Below are 16392 nucleotides of genomic sequence, written 5' to 3' on the forward strand. Positions count from 1 at the left end.
ATCCAAAGCAACCCACAATGTTTCTACGCTCACCCGTTCACACACACTCACACATTGATGGCACAGCCAGCCATCAGGAGCAATTTAGGGTTCAGAATCTTGCTTAAGGACACTTTGACATGCGGATAGGAGGAGCCGGGGATTGGACCACTGACCTGATGAGTGGACAACCTGCTCTACCAGAGCTACAGCTGCCCCTACACATGCAAAAACACTCACTGCCACTTTTATTTTTTAACTCAACTTTGTTACTTATTAATTTTGTGTGTGTGGTGTGTGGTCTTTGCTAATTCAATAGCTCTTCTGTCTGTCTGTCTGTCTGTCTGTCTGTCTATCTTGAGCAAGCTCATGCTTGTAGCATAAAAGCCTGCATTGGAAACAAAGTAGTGCTCCAGCCAGAACCAAAATTAGAAGCTACATGACTGACACTCTATGCCTCTTTTCTTTTTTCTTCTCTCTCTCTCTCTCTCTCCATGGTCATTTCTCCACCTCTTCCCCTTCTCCTTCTCCTCTGTAATTGTACTTCTCTTTGACACACCCACTGGTTTGTGTGGAGGGTTGATGTCACACTCATTGTGGTGAAGTGCTGTTTAGTCCTCTGCGCTGTAGCTACACTTAGGCCAGCTGATGAATGGCTCCGGGGTTGGCTGGCTATAAGAAAACACCACAGAAAACGAATGGGGCACCAGGCGCTCTACTGCTGCCCTCTGAGTTTAAATAAACATGAGGCCATTTCAAGGCACAGCCACTGGGGATTTTATACATTGGACATAGAAAGTAAGGAGGTGGAAGTGCTTAAAAAAAGAACTAAAATGAGACAATATGGTTGTGGAGGAAGAGCATCTGGAAATGTGTAAACTTTAAACTGAAACAAATAACACCCCACAAATGTTCTCACTGCATTATTCAATTTGCTGCAAGTGGGTTTGCCTCCATAAATTGCATTCTTAAGTTGTCAAAACCACAATGGAGGCAAGAGCAGCGGCTTATTTTTGCATATTGTGTTTTGGAGCTTCGCAGCCACTACCCAAAGGAAGAGTAGATATTGTTGTAATTCATCTGCCGGGTGGTTGAGGGGATAGGTAGCATTACAAACAGGTAGGAAGTAATTGTGCTGTCTGTCATGTGACTACCTTTGCCATATCAGCAGGCACTTTTGCAAATCCAAAGCATTTTGAAATCCACCCCCGAATTCCTGCTTATCAGCACAGGTGGGGGGGGGGAGGGAGTCTGAAAGGCAGAGGTGGAAAGCATTGTAAAGTGTTCCGCAACCATATTATCTAAATCTCTACATGACTTTAGCCTCGCCTGTCATATTCCAAACCTGGCAAACTGCTGATATCTTATTCAGGTCATAAACTGAAAGAGAGGAGGGGTGAGTGAGAGAGCCGCCATATGTTAGATTACAGCAACAAAAGGGGATGAAAAATGAGCAACGACAAAAAAGAGTTTCTTGGTTGCTGTTGCTCGGCTAACGTGATGTAAAGTCTATTTCATGCTCTGGCAAGCCCCAGGGGGAGAGGGCCATTTTTAGAACCAGAATGACCTATATTTTTTTTAGAAATAGGAGGGGGGGGGGGATAGATTTGGCCAGTGTTGAGGGTGGGTTATGAATAACAACGTGTGAAGCTGTGTCCGGGAGCACTCACTTGTGTGCACATGGCCTGTTGTTTTGGGGCTTTTCCGGGTTTGGCTGGGGCTCAGGAGAGCGCTCTGAAGACTCTTTGTGAGCGCCTCCTGGTAAATCATCACTAATGCAACACAGGAGTTGCTAGAAGCAATGTTCCTGTCAGGCTGCTTACATCCCTTCAACATCACTCACATCTATTATGCCTCATTTAGATAGCGTGCTGGTTCGGATGCTTCTTTAAAAAGCTGCGGCACACTTCAGCCCAACACAAAAATCAACGGCTTAACTTCTCCGTTGTTTGAAAATACGGCTTTACAGCGTTCTTGACAAGGACCAAAAGGCAGCATCATGGGGGTGGTGGGGGTGGGGGGGGAGTAAAGATGTTAGAATTTTTGGAAGCTAATCTGGTTTTAGCTTGATCGTCTGCACATTTTGACATCAGAAGCTATACTTGAGCTCTCCCCATGGTCTGGAAGGAGAGAGATAGTGAGACAGAATTTATTGAAAAATAGCAGAGTGTGAAAACAATCTTGTCACAAAAGGCCAAGGGCATTCAGGACATGCCACACCTCTTTAACAGTTCCTCTTCAAAGTGCAGCTCAGGAACATCTTTATTATGGGGGTGGGAACACTTCTCGGGCAGTTATCATCAAAGCTTTGAGCAGAATTTGATGATAGCTGTATGAATAATACCTTATACATTCAGCATGTGAGGCATCGGCTCCAGCTCTCCATTCACTTCATGACCTTTGAAGTTCATGAAAATGGACTTTTGATTTAATCCCATATTTGATCAAATGCTAATTAACGGCATGTGTCAGTCACTTTAGGTCTAGCATTCAGCAGTTTGATACACACGTTTTTCAGAGGAACAGAAGGCAACCAACAGAGCTCCAAATAGACCAAATCATTTGTGTCCAAATGAGAAAAACATCAGAATTACTCAATATGTCAAGAGGCACTGTCTGGAAAATCATTGCGACATAAACCAACAGAGAAGTGCGAGGAACCAAAGTCACATGTTGAAACTAACTAACAGGGAAATAAAAGACATGTAGAGGACAGTGACCGAAACTACTTATTTCTATTCCACCTAATATGACTTTGTCACCTTGTTTAAATGGTGGTTTTTGCAGCTTCAAAATGAAAATTCTCAGTGTTTCTTTCTCAACTTCCTGTATATACCAGAACAAGAATATGATTTTGGTTACTGTTGACTCCGTGAGACCTGTACTGAAATCTCACGGACGTTTCATCGCAGCAGTATGACCCCTCCTGAGCCTCCATCCCTGAACTGTCCTCCCTTATTTTTATATTTTGTTCCACATATACTTTCTGACTGGGGAAATGTGAACACCTCCTTACCTTTTCACCTTCCCACTGGCACACCTACTGTTGCCCTTCTGTCTCACACATGATACCAGCAACCTAAACACACACACACGTACACACCAAATGGAGCCGTGCTGTAACTCCCTGTCCCAGCTATCGGGGGGAAGAGGTCAGCTTCGCTATCAGGGGAGCTTATCCAGCAGGAGACCAGCGTGCTCACAATCCCATTACCCACCCGTGCTGCAGTTTAGACCCACATTATCATCTGCCTTGGAGGGGCTTGCTTGGACAGATGATTGGAACTCCTCATCTCCCCAACCCCTCCTCACTCGCCGCCCCCGTCTCCCCCGGGCACATTAGCTGACACCCAGGGCTATGATTATAAACATCATTTATTCAGCAGACTCACTTATCCAAGCTCGCATTCATCCCTGCTAAAGACAAAATATGATTCACCATGCAGATCAGTAGGAACACCAGGAGTCTAGATAGCAGAGAACACCAATCGCACATCCTCGCCCAGTGAATCATATTCTGATGTGCACATCTGCTCAAAATTGAGGCTTTATTTCACTGGGTCTTTTTTTTTTTTCCAGACGTATGCAGTGAAGCCAAGATAAGATCTCTGTTTCAAATCTTATCAGTCGCCATATGGTATGCCATGACTCAGACAAGATGTAATAAGCATTTAGCAAGTTGAAGATGATACTAGGTGACATTTGCACTGATTGTGGTAACCGTTGGCGCCTCCACTTCAGAGGCAGCCTGCAGAATGTTAGCAGGGAGGGACGCTACCGCAGCCACAGCTACATCACTCTAGATCAGATAAATCACACTTCTCTATATACTGTAAATATAGTCTGGATTGCATGGATGGAAAATCTCCTAACCTACTACAGCATTAGGCCTGTTGCTTTCCCTTCACCTGCACTGCCCTAGTCCCTGCACCCTAATGATATGCTTAGTTTCCTTGTCCTCCAGACCAAGGAAATGACGGCAAATCTGACATGAGCCTGGACCCAGACCAAGGTCCTTAACACTCTCTTGAGGCTATATTTACTCCTCTGTGACCTCACATGGCATCTCCACTATGCCTGTGAAAAGCAGTGCTAAAATCCTCTGTGTTTTTTCACATTTGCCCCTCAGGCTGCTGCAGCACTGCAGCCCGGCTCACTCCGGAGGCATCCATCACTTAGTAATACTTGAGTGGACAAAATGGAACATTTTCTCTGATGGCTGTCCGCCCCCGTTGAGTGACATTCGGCTAAAACCGATAGCGTGATGGAAAGTTTCACTCTGGATTCTTTGCTGAGGAAATGAAACATACAACTAGTTGCAGCTAGTGCATATTGAAGCAGATAACCTTTAATATAATGGAGACTGACTCTCTCACTATACATACACCCTGTGGGAAACTTGATGAAATTACAAGTAGTCAAATTGATTTATTTCCAATTGAGCCAAGTGACCAGGCAGATTGTGAAAAAAAAACACATATCCTTCCTTGATTTTGTACTAATGTGCATTTGTTTCACAAACAAGTGCAAAATTGAAGAAAAGTTGATTACGGCTATTCAAAGATTCCCAGCTGTCTACATCTTTGATTTGAAACAATAAAGGGGTAAACATTTCATAAACAATGCTTGAATAAACACTAGACACTCACATCCATCACTGGGGTCAATAGTAAGCTCTGAGGCTATTTTACTGAATTATTGTTTTTGAGTTTTTGATTAATGTTCTAGATATTTTTACTCCAATCAAACAATCGAATGTGGGAAAAAAGCCAGTACTAAAGCAGGAAGAAAGATGACTGCCTAAAAAGTCCAATAACTGTTTGGATGCAAAGAAAGACTCTTGCACATCCACAACTGATAAAAATAGAACAATTTACCAATAGGTTCCCTGTGTGCAATATCAGGTTGTAACTCTTCTTTCAGTCTAAATGGTTACAAATATTAGTGTGGACACCACAGCTTGCCATTGTCTGGGGTTTTGGCCTGTCTGGGAAAGAAATTGCAAGATGATATCTGAAAAAAAAATCTCCATTCAGAAGCTGTCCTGTCCATCTGCTGGGGTCAGAACTACAGCTATTATGCTCAGCCTGCTCTTCCCTCCAGCCTCTCATCTGCCCACCAGCCAGTCTGACACTGTGTGGATCGTGGCATGCTCCACAGATGAGAACTAGCATGTAGCGCACGCTCGCGCCATGCCACTTCCTACCATGCTGACAGAGACTTCAAACAACTCTGTTAGTGCTCCACAAAGGGATTCGCCAGACGTCAAAGCAGCCAACAAGGAACGACAGACTATTATTCCCACAGTTTCCCTAGTCAGCTGCTGCTGCACAGAGATTGTGGCTTGCATGTGCAAGCAGAGCACTCCAGAGAAACTGCATAATAAGCAATTCAAAGCTGTCGTTCGAATGCTGAGACATGATGCACACAGGCCTACAGCAGGCTGGACAGCAATTTGTTGAGTAGATATGGTGTCTGACTGCCAAGTTTTGCCTTTTCAGTGTATGTGTTTGAGAAAGAGAGAGGGTGTGTGAGTGTTGAGACAAAACATGACCCCTGTTTTCCTCCGCCAACAGCCCACACATTTATTTTATGGCTCCCTTTTGGCTTTAAAAAAAAAAATAGTGTGAAGTTGAAAATTCCTGTGAAGTTGAAGAAATCAGCAATTCTTTTTCAACATGATAACTGATGCGTGTATTTTTATAGCGGATCACTATCATTTATTATCATCATGCAATCCTGCTATGTCAGCATGACCGTGATTTGCTTATCTCTGGTCAAATGTGAGTTCCAGTTCAAAGTTGGTGTTTCATTCTCCATATCTTGGTGTCAAAAACCGTGTGACAATCAGACCTGAGGAGAGTGAGACTCCAGCATAGAAGAGCAAAGTGCAAAAGTCTGAAAATGAACATGACACTGAATAAATTGGATCTCGACCAGCCAATCACAAACTGTGCAGCAAGGAAAAGGAGAAGAAAAAGGTGTTGAAAGTAGCTGCAGTCTTCCCTGAGGTGGATAATTAGGACCATACATGATGATACTGATAGATGGTATTTATTACCCTGCCTGCACATTTGCCCTGACAAATATGATTGCATTTGACATATGATTTTAAATGTTTCACACATGAAACCTACGCCAGTGCTGGGTTCATTTATGCAAGTTTCACACACATAAGACTTCCTCATTTCTACAAGGAAGAAAAATATCTGTGTTGAGTCTGTCTTGACAATGTCATGATAGATTTAACGATCTGTCTAGTCACCAGAGGCACAAGTTCCTACTTAGTTAGAAAAAGGGGTGAACCAGAAAATACAACTTTTGTCTGCCTATATGAGGATGCATTAGCTGTCGAGTCTGTATGCTCTATGATCTGATCTTGTTTTCACTGTAATCCAGTGTTGAATACATGTTGAAGCGCCTTGGCTTTGGATGATTAGATAATGTATGTATGGACAGCAAACCCACCACAGCCACTCTGAAAGCATAACACAAATCTTACCAGGTTATTAATATTGTCTTACAGGGAAAATCTACTTTGGCTAACATTCCTACATGCTGCGATAGTGATGCAGGAAATTGCTAGACTGTTCACAGGTCAAGGTACGTGTAGGAAAGGTGTGATGTAAAAGTATATTTAATACAACTTTAATCAAGAGAGAGCTGGAGTCGGTGGAAGCATAGTTTCACTTCCACTGGTCATGAAAGGTCATAAAAGACAGAGAAAGAGCTGCGGAGAGGGGGAGGAGGGCTATTTTTACTCACAGATAACAGAGCAAATAGAGGAGAAAGATACTGTATAAAGGGCTGGATACATCAGTTCTTTTTGATGTCATAATCTGAGTCAAAAGAACTGTATATTTGTGAAGACAGTGCACATTTCCCTGTAGTTTTGCTGTTGCATATGTGTCTCAGTATGGTTTGATATGTAGTTTTATCTCCTCCATATGCCCATATAGTATTGTATATTCATGTATAATAGATGCAGGAATCTTTATTTATTAATCCAGATACTGGGTTAGTTGTTGGAGGGCTCAAGGGACTCTGACCAATTTAATTTTTGTTTCTATGTGTGCATATGCATGCATAAATGCATGCGTCTGTGAGCGAGAGATGAGAATGAATACGGCCTATTCTTTTTATTGTATCATTAAAAAAAACATTAAAAAAAACATTAAACCTGAAAGCCACCACGATCTGAATCTCCATCAGAGATGTGAAAACCAGTCAGGTTACTGTAGCCAAAAAACAAGAGGCAAAGATATTTCCATTATTTCCTCCCGGCACTTGCCCTTTCACGAGGAGAAATAAAAATGTCAACATCGATGTGTCACACTGTATTAACTTTTGTATTGAACTGATCAATCAATTGATGCTGGTTATTGTAGCGTGGCATATTCGCTCTGACATACTGTCTAAAGTTTGTAGGAATCAAGTATGAAAAACAAGTTGTTATGGAACTTGACTGGCTTAGATCCACAGTTATGAAGATGGAACTAATGATGTACTGAATGTAGAAAAGATTTTTTTATAGTGGAAAATATGAAGCAATTCACAGCCTGAAACTGATGGTGGACAAGCCATAGGGAACAGTGCATACAATGAGTTTGTGTAGTGTTACATGGAGATTAATAATTGCTAGTCCAGTAATCAGATACACTTTGGGTGATAAGATAGGATGAGATCAGAACATAACACTTCAAATTAACTGAATTTATTTCTCTTTATTTGAACCTGTGGCAAATAGGGATTCACTGCACATCCAAAACCAATTGATGAGGGGAATGAAGGGTATCATCAGGAAGACGCTTGAATGAGATGAAATCTAATGCTGAAATAAAGCAGCACAAAGGATTAGATGTGGCTAGGTACTCAGAGATCGCAGGAAACAAAAGGATTAGCCAGAGAGGGGGATGTGGGTCACACCCGGCAGATAGTGAAACCAGCCAGTCAGCTTGCCCCGAGGCCTTCCAATAATCCACCGTGGACGGTGAGGGTTGTGTGGACCGTGTCCCGGGTGAAGGGAGGGGATGGTGAGCAGCGGGGTCACATTTTGGGGGTTAGTCAGGGTTTTGTGGCTTTTACAGGGGAAACATCTGTCCGTGGAAACCATTCAAAAGCTTTTAAATTGTATTTTTTAAAGAAATGGCTGTGACTTTCATGGAGTTGTCTGGAAAGTCGTGGTTTTCCTGGGCCATGCACTTTGACCCCCAGCTTAGCGGATAATTCACTAAGAAGACAGGCTGCCAGACTGGCAGCCGATGAGGATTATACCATTAAGCTTCTTGTTAACCCTGTGGCACGAAACAGACCTAAGTAACATGAGAGATGTCTACAGGGATGCATGTTGAGGATTCCCTCGTTGTGTCTAGAAAACGGATAAGAAGCATATTTACAGGCAGGTTGAGTTCTACCACTTTGTTTATTTCTGATTTGCTCCTAAAAATTACCCTAATTATCAAACTAAAATCCTGTCACATTCAGGGATAAAGCTCATAAAAGGAGTCTAGAATACTGGGATTTAGCTTCTATTGCCATTAGAGGATAAGTAGGGGTAGATGATATCATGGCGTGGTAATTACTCTGACATGGCCTCTCCAGCAGTCTCAAAAGACATGGATTTTCCTCAAACATAGGAAGTAAGATGGGGCTACAGATCTGATAGGGTGTCATGGCGGGAAGCAGCCAAACAACCTCCTCTTTATCTGATGGGATCAGTGGGAGCGCAGGAAACTCAGTGACCTACATCTCCTTCAGACAGACATCTGTTACCTTCCATTCCACACCCTGGGCCAAGTGAAAAGCACCAATTACTTTGATAAACCACTTTCACAGTGGCCCCCTCATAGCTACTGTAACTTTGAATGCTCAGGTGGAATATTACATTCTGTTGTCTGGAGAAATGGGCACAAAGCGTGATTTTTTGGAGAGGATTTTAATCAAATTTTGCCATCTGCAGCGCAGGGATAATTACAAGATCCATGATGGCATGTGGTGCAGGCAGGGGCACAGGACAGAAGGAGAGGAGATGATTATTATTATTGTATCATCTGAATAAGATTGGTGTGTTCAGTCTTGTGTTCTAAGCCCTGGAGGTCAGGGTATAAGAAAGAGGATTACAACCTAGGAGCCAAGTAGATTAAACAGCGGCTGACTCTACTGTACTCCGCTCAAACTCATTCCTTCATCCAGACTAAGATCAACACACACAGTGGTTACAAAACGGTTACGCTGATTACCACAGGTCACATTTTGAAGGAGCTGTAGAGTATGTAGAGTACATGTGTGTATGTGCAGCAGAATGTATTCACTCTGTAGCAATCATCAGCAATAATCAAAGGGAGCTAGCTGTTCAAAGAGAACAATCAACCAATGCTGTGCTTCTACGTTGGCGCTGCCTGATTGTGCCCTACTGATCATGCAATCAATAGCTATAAATAGACGTTGGTCATTGCTGGAATATATTTCTAAAAATATGCACAAATATCATCAAAAGATGGGAGTGATGTTGAGTCTAAAAAACATGTTTTTCATTAAGATGAAGAAAAGTCATTCCAAGAAGAGTAGATGAGACTTTATAAAGAATAGAAAACAAATGAGATACTTTCCATTTTTCGTCATGCTGAGAGACGAGGGAAGAGATGATATTCTGTTCTTTCTGTCCATTTTAGACTTTTCAGCTCATCATTAGCGGGAGGGTTTGTTAAAACCACCACGACGAGGCATGTTTGCAAACCTCTCTCCCTGCTCACTTGAAAAAATAATTTCATTAATGAATGACTAACATGCGCCGTTTTGCTCGTGCACTTTGCGTGGCCTCCTCAAAACAACCTAAATGCCAGCCATCACACGGTGAGTTAGGCTATGTGTCACGCGTGGGAGTCTGGGAGCAGGAGAAGTTGATGCATCTGAAGTAGGAGGTGGATCTGGCCTCTCAGAGGACGTGAGAGAGTCACACCAAGGATGACATTTTCTGCTTTGCATCATACACAAAAGCGATTCACAGTGGTCTAGCTGATGGGATATGCTATCTTTCAACTCTGCAATTTAACAAGCTATGATGAAATGGCAGCATGGCCTATGGGCACTCAATAACACAAGGAATGCATAAACAGAGTGAAGCTGCATGCCTCGAGGCTGATAATAATAATAAGATGTGATGCCAAAGAACTACAATTGAACAACCTCTTACATTATCTCTCTTCATCCAAGGCCGATCTCCCCTTAGGTCATCCCTGAAGTGTTACTATAGCTACCCTGAATGCCTATAAATGGCTAACCTAAACACTGGGTATGGCAGGAATTAAATCCATTATGTAAATGAGGTGCTGTTACTAAAATAGTTCAGTGAAAAGCACTGGAACCATGAATTTCTAATGCTGTTTTGTTACAAATTTGTTATAGAATGACTTGTATTAGGGAATTGAAAGGGTTAAGACATTTAGAGGGGGTATTGTGTATATGGAAGGGAAGTCTGAGCCATGGTAAACACTTCAACACACTCAAGCGACTTCTTATCTAAGCATGGCAAGTGTGAGGGTTCATCTTATTAGACTTTCAGAAATAGACTGGAGTGAATCTCTCCCCTCATATGGAGAGATTGGCAGTGCAGTCAGGAAAGTGATTTCAGCACTGCATAGAATTGAATTGCTGGGGGGAGGCTGGTTAAGCAAGGGGTTTAATTTGCTCTGGAGTATGTATTCTCATACTGATATGCCAAAATGTAATTGGAGTCGGTACAAGAGCTGGTCGTTTTCATTTGAGATTTGAGGGTGTTCATTTGTGGTTTGAGATTTTCTTCCGTGCGAATGGTATCGTCTAAACAGTATGTTTTACCCTGCGTCTACTAGATCACAGTGCATGCTGCAAAATGTAAACTTATTTGCGGGAATGTAATTTTTTCCTATGGAGATACTATCTTATCTGGTGTGATAATAAATGTGTAGCTACCACAGGCAACTGTACCTATTTATTCCCCCAATACCAAAGCCAAATACACGTCCATGGCTTCTGATTGGCTGGGGTCGTGACATATGGAGATGAATGTCAGTAAACACTGGTGCACACACTGAGTCACAGCCACTTCCCACACACCTCTCCCAGTGTGATTCCTGTGTAATGATCTGGGGAGTCTGGACAGCCGTCTGCTTAGCCGTAGGGTGCTGAGCTGAGTGAGAGGAGGAGAACGGGGACAAGACAGGAGGAGAAGGTTTTCTTTTTCATCCAGGCAACACTCTCCATCCTGTGCAAAGATGTGAGAAATTAACAAACACAGCCGCCTGTGGAGAGGAAAAAAGGTTGAAGTAAAAAATCTTAATAAATGACAGTGGTTCACTAAACTTGCTCAACATCTGTCGCTATGATAAGAAACCACAAAGAATCATCTCACTGTGACTTGTGTGTGTGATTTCAGTTGCGACATCATTACAAATAAAAATAACGTGATTGTTGTGTGAACCGGTGACATTAATGATATAAATCCTATTATTCTAGATGAAAAACAGGAAGAGGAAATTCCTGCGGTTTACTGATGCAGAAACATGAATGCCCTCTGTGGCTCTCAGTCCCTTTATGAATATTTTAAACACATTGTTACAGTGAAACCAAAGACATTAAGGATAAAAAGACATCAACTTGATCTTTTTGTGAGGTCCGGACCCTTAAGACCATTCAGTAGAGTTTAAAAGCTAAGTCCTTCTTGAACTTGCGGTTGTGAAATCAGTCAAACGGAAGCACATCAAACTGCCGGCTTAAGTAGGCCACTCCTGCTGTGTTGTTGCTTTATTTTTGTGCTCCGGCCTCACACGTACTGGTGAAGCTGTTGGTTTAGCAGGGGGAGAGATTGTGATATAGATCAGAGACTTTGGAAGTATTGACAGCTTCCCTTTACTGCACCAAACTTTTTTTTGTTTTTTTTAATAAAGAATCGGTGCTTAAATTTGTCTGACTTTCATTTCTGTCTTTCATATTTCCTCACAACATTAAAATGTGTGCTTTCATAGCTTAATGATGTGATTGTCAGAAATGATAAGTTTGTCTCCTGCTCAAAACACTTCATGCGTCTTTCACTATGTACACAAATAGCCAGACTGGTGTGGAGAATGAAGAAAGGCTCCTTAGCAACTTAGCAAGAAAAACTGTTGACCCATGTTAACAAAGTTTAACACAACATATGCTGAAGTTTCCATGCAACAGCTGAGTTAACTACACCTACCTAGTTTTCTATTTTCGCCTGTTTTCATTTGCCTCAAGTTCTGTTTCATGCAATTTATTCTTGACACGTAAGGTTTTGTTTTTGATAAGAGCATGCATAACATAGGCTATGCCTCATTGATATGAACCATTTTTTATTGTTATAATAATAAAAACGCCTTTTGAACATTTAAATCTTACTTTGTAGTTTTCTTAATAGCTGTATACTTCTCAAATTATTTGAAATTAAAGCCTTGGGTTGGGCTCATGAAAAGCTTAGTCTAATCAGTACTGCTGTGTTGGACAGCATTGTTCAGGATGGGGCACCACAAAAGAATTGATAACGGTGAGATGGGCAAAGTGGTCCATATTTACAGCACCCCCTTCCAGAAAATAGTTCCAACATCCCTGATATTGATGTTATCGATGTGCTTCCACTTGGCACAGCTGAATACTGAATGCCAAGTGTAAGCAGTGATAACTGTGCATGGGAGACCTCTACCCACCTCTGCAGTGTCCCCCTTCCTAACATGATCCTAGGAAGGGTGAAGACCAGATTGACATATGGACTCCTTCTCTTGAATATCATGAACTTCTTCACTATCATGTGGATACAGAGAAAGATGGAGGTGAGAGTTTGGGGTAAGAAGCTTATTGGGAATACCAACCCACTATCTCTGGAGAAAAGAAAAAAAAACAGGAGCAGGGGAGGATAAAGACGAGGAGGTTGAAGAGGAAAAAGAGTGGAGGCGGGGATGCAGAAAAAAACCCCAAACCCTCGAGGGCTCTATAATCCAAAAATGAGAGAGTTGTGACTTGGAGACACTCAATCTGACAAGATGCATTAAAGCAATGCAAGAAAAGGAAGAGGCAAAGCCAGATAAGAGAGCTGCTTCCAGGAAAAATAGAGAGATGGGATGATGAGCTGGAGATGTGACAAAAGAGATTGTGCTGGAAACCAGCCATCAACAGATCCATGAAACAATGGCACCATCCTGAGCAAAACACACAATCACTGGGATTATGCTGTGTGACACACTTTCATTCATCCTATCTGTGTGCTATGAACCTTAAAAGAACATGTTATGTTTCCCCATTACAGCCCCAATCCATTTTAAGTAAGTCTATAAATTATGGGCCCACACCATTGATTGTTATGGTGCTATTAATATGAAAATCTCTTTAAAGTCCTCATATGACAGTACATCAATATACTGTACAGCTTGGCTTTGTAACATACAATAAAACCAATAAAAGTCAGCTTCATAAACATCCAGAGACATAAATGAAAGGGATAAGGACAGGAGGGAAATGAGAGAAAGAACCAGAGTTTCCAGTGACTGAGATCATTCAGAGGCTGAGCACAAACACTCCAACAGGCACACTACCACTCACACGTTTGGTGGGTCCCTATCTAGCTATCTTAAAGCTAGTGTCTGTGCAGGTGGTACATTGGTTGTTAGGGGCCGATAAACACAGACTTCACAAAATATCACAAGGTCAAATTCACATGAATGACCCAAGGTGAAAACAAGTTTTTGAAATGCTAAAATGCCAAAGTTTGCAGGTAATATTTACAGGTTTACCATCTTAGTTTAGCCTGTTAGCATGCTAAGATTTGGTAATTAGCACTAAAAACAAAGTCCAGCTGAGGCTGATGGGATTGGCATTAGTTTTGCAGTCTCCTGGCAACCTCACCGTGAAGATACAACTCTCACTGTGTCTAGACAAGAACTAGTCACGCATATAACTTCTTGTAAAACTCCAACTTGTTGTTTTTTCACTTTGTTTTAAGTACGGATTAAACAAAAAAGATATGTTAATTTATGAGTTTTAGAAGTGCTGGTAGATAGATTTTTCTACCCTTGGGACAGAGCCAGGCTAACTGTTTCCCCCTGCTACCAGGCTTTATGCTAAGCTAAGCTAACTCCTCTTAGCTGAAGCTTCATATTTAACGAACAATTTTTGAGGGTTGTATCGATCTTCTCATCTAACTTTCGGCAAGCAAACAAGAAAGCATATTTTTTAAAAATGGCGATTAGTAATATCATGGTTCAGTGGTTTTATGGCTTACAGGATACACTCCAATTTCTGTATGTCTTTGAATTACTTAGACCCTTCGTCAGGGCTTTACTTCAGGTCAATAATTTATATTAATAGGATTTTTCCTTGGCAGGCAAGGCAAGGAAAGGCAATGAAAATTAAAGATACACAAGGCACACATACAAATCTTTTCACAGTGACATGGCCTGAGTTAGCTGTCTTAAATAAAACTCATATATGATTACAGGGATTAAAGCAAGAAAAGATTTGTGAGCCTAAAAACTTGTCCAGGAGGAAATATGTACAATGTATTGAATTAAATATTATATGAATTTAAAACTGCTCTATGCCTGAAATCAGGCATGGTGCCTGAGAACCTTAACTCCTGTGATTATTTCTTGATCCACATGGAAGTTCAGAGAGGAGGAGTTGTTGTTTTTCTCAGGGACACTTCAGCGGCCTGGAAGTGTCAAAAGGAGGCATTGAGCTCAAGCCTTTGGTTGCAAGACGTCCTTGTGCACCACAGCCATTCATCCAGTCATTTCCTCTACTTATGCAAAGTGGCTAATATTCCAGTTTTGTAACTTTAGAGGTCAACATCTACTTTAGTTCTTACAATTATTTTAATTTTGTAAGAATCTGCACTAGAGGACACAAATAATATTGTGAATCCAGCCACAGTTCTGATATAATTAGTGTTTCAATCCAAGTATTGGGAATTTTTTTGGGTCTCCCATAAGGGAGCAGGATATCAAAAAACAAATGTTTGCTTTGGATTGATGTTAATTCTGGACAAAACCACACACATACAAAAGGAAGCCGACAAACCGAGCCTACGCAAAAGTTCGCAGGAAAGGAAAACAAACATGCTGGGTTTGAGGGTCAGGCTAGAAAAGCAGTATCATTCTGTCAAACCATTTTATTTACTCTGCCTACATGGTTAGAGTTGTTGATGTTTTATGTGGGAGCAAGAGAATTTTTAGTCCCTGTGAAAAGATGACAGTAGAGACTCATTGCCCAAAGAGCAGCGTGTGTTTATTCCAGATAAATCTTGCCCACCTCCGGCATCATTTTATATTAATTTGAAGTGGTGGATTTTAATGAAAAAAAAAAAAAAAACTGTTGAGAGAGAATGTTCAAATTAAATTGGTGAATATTTGATGCCACTCTTATGCTGGATATTCCAATTTATTATGCAATTATTTGATATGCAGACTTCCTTTTGAAACACAGTTACATATTTCATTTCTTGAGTGCAGTTGTTTAAACAGCTTCCCCTTGTCTTGGATCTCATATCTTATTAAACCAGAAATTATAAATGACAAGGAAGACGTTACAGGTGGATGAAGGGACACTACACTTAAAACGACAAAAAGTAGGAAACAGAAGGTGAAATGAAGTTTCATGCTGTCTCAGAGTTAATTTACTATATATATATATATATATATTACAATCTTGTAAGACAAATCAGATGGAATAGAAACAGTTTTGTAGAAATGAGGCCATACAACTTAGCGCTTTACATCAAGGAAAAAAAGTAACAAATTGTTTGGATGACTACACTCACTGAACGCACTCGTCATCAGTGTAATCTTTTCCCCAGCACACTGTTGTTGATGCAGATCTGGCTGTCGGTGACATGTGGAGAATGTTTTGCATTCATTCCTGCGTGAATTGGTGTCAAAAAGCCTTGGAGGCTTCTTAATCCTTCTACATCAAAATAGGACACGTTTCCCATAAATTACAATGGTGTACTCGCATAATTACTGGGCCCCCATGTTACATAAACAACTGGATGATAATGATGAGTTAGGATCCTTCACCACTTGTGCGAATATGTATAATGTTTGACTTTTATGGTGGGTTTTGAAGGGTGATGTATGGCTCTTCTGGATGAATGTACACTTGCTAAAACTTGCTAAGGGAACTACAAGTAGGTGTGTAATAGTCAGAAATAAATTTTATCATTCTTATATTTGATTTCATATCACCCTTATCATAAACAACGTCATTGTAGTTATTCTTCCTGGTCATACTGGCTGTACAGAGATCTCATCCTAACACAAATCCATTGTAATAAAAGGAGGATCAACATCTCTGTGTTACTATCCTTCTACCACAGTTAAGCGAGGAAACCCTGTCTGGGGAAACCAACACTATCGCTACATAAAAACATGG

Source organism: Thunnus thynnus, chromosome 21 (genome assembly GCF_963924715.1).
Source record: "Thunnus thynnus chromosome 21, fThuThy2.1, whole genome shotgun sequence".
Lineage (NCBI taxonomy): Eukaryota > Metazoa > Chordata > Actinopteri > Scombriformes > Scombridae > Thunnus > Thunnus thynnus.